Source organism: Neomonachus schauinslandi, chromosome 11 (genome assembly GCF_002201575.2).
Source record: "Neomonachus schauinslandi chromosome 11, ASM220157v2, whole genome shotgun sequence".
Classification (NCBI taxonomy): Eukaryota; Metazoa; Chordata; class Mammalia; order Carnivora; family Phocidae; genus Neomonachus; species Neomonachus schauinslandi.
In genome coordinates, this window is record NC_058413.1 from 12,272,101 (window position 1) to 12,273,864 (window position 1,764).

The window sequence follows — 1,764 nt, forward strand, 5'->3', positions numbered from 1 at the left end:
GCATTTGAGCTAAAATTTGACACAAAATTGCAAACTCCTTATTCTCCTTGCCTTGCCTTATTTTTCTCTGTAGGAATTATCACCTTCTAAGATAACATGTAATTTGGTTATTATATTTCTTTTTTTTTTTTTAAGATTTTATTTACTTACTTGACAGAGAGAGAGACAGAGAAGGAACACAAGCAAGGGGAGTGGGAGAGGGAGAAGCAGGCCTCCCGCGGAGCAGGGAGCCTGATGCGGGGCTCGATCCCAGGATTCTGGGATCATGACCTGAGCCGAAGGCAGACGCCCAACGACTGAGCCACCCAGGCACCCCAGGTTATTATATTTCTTGTCTATTGTCCTCATCCCTATGTAAACTCTGACCAAGGCTGCTCCTTTGCTTTTTTCCACTGATCCCTTCTAGTAGAGAAGAATGCAAAGAAATAAAAACTGATGAGCTCTTAGATTTGCAAAGTACCTTTGACCTTTCAGGGCAACGTCCCCTTCATTTTATCCTCAGAGGAGCTCTGTGAAGAACTGAGGCCATGTGACTCTTCCCATTCTGCTTAGGCAGTAACACAGGCAGAGGGTGGGGGAAGAGGATGGAAGGTTGCTCAAGGTCATGCACCTAAGACTCACCAACCTTTCAGAGGGGTCCTTAGAATCTCTCTTGGCATATGGGAGACACTCAAGCTACAGAAATTATGATTTCATTTTACTTACACCATATTTTTCAGGGGAAAAAAGGTATTAAATACTGTCAGCTGACACTGTGAATATTTTTCTGAGTCCTTTGCCTTTCTTGCCTCCTTACAGTGCCAGAAAATAATTACCCTTCACTTTAGCACCCCTGTTTCACAGAGACCCAGGAAGGTGTTTTTCCACCTACCAGAGGGTGGCATAGTTTCACTCATGCAAGGTTCCTGCCTATTCCTTGCTGCTGAAACAATCTCAATAGCGTGTATTCACTACTCACATCCTGAGTACAGTGGTAGGTTACAGAGCCTCGGTTTTACCAGCCTGACAACCCATGATTAGGGTGATACTCTTTCTACGTTATCATTATGAAAAAACCCATTTAAACAAAATGTACTATTTCTAAACAATGACAAGTTATTTTCTCCAAGAAGTTGGGACATTTTTACGGATTATGATTTCTCATTACTGGACTATCACCTGTTATCACCTGGGACCCGGACTCCAGGCCCCCGGAAATGGAGACGTCAGGGGTCTTTTTGGTTCCGTTGCCAGCACGAACCAGGGGATGTCAGTTTCTCCTTCTAGGATGAGGAAGTCCCCCCGGGTGTCACATGTGATACCACACATTTTTCTCAAAAGTCGGGTTTTGCCCATGTTACTCCTGATAGTCCTGATTTTTGTACTAGTTGAGTTATTTGGATACAAGTATCAGAAACCAACTCAAATGAATTGAAGATTTTTTTTTTAAGATTTTATTTATTTATTTGACAGAGAGAGAGAGGAAACACGTGTGCACGAGCATTGTGGGGGCAGAGGGAGAGGGAGAAACAGGCTCCCGCTGAGCAGGGAGCCCAATGCGGGGCTTGATCCTAGGACCCTGGGATCATGACCTGAGCTGGAGGCAGATGCTTAACCAACTGAGCCACCCAGGCACCCCAAATCCTTAAGAAAGGATTTATTGTAAGGACTGAAAGGATGATTCTCACAGAACACACTGGCTAGCATGCAGCCGGACTTAGGGAGCACATCTCCTGAAGAGCTACCAGGAACTTAGGCAGTGTGTCTTTCTTTTTATTTTTTTTT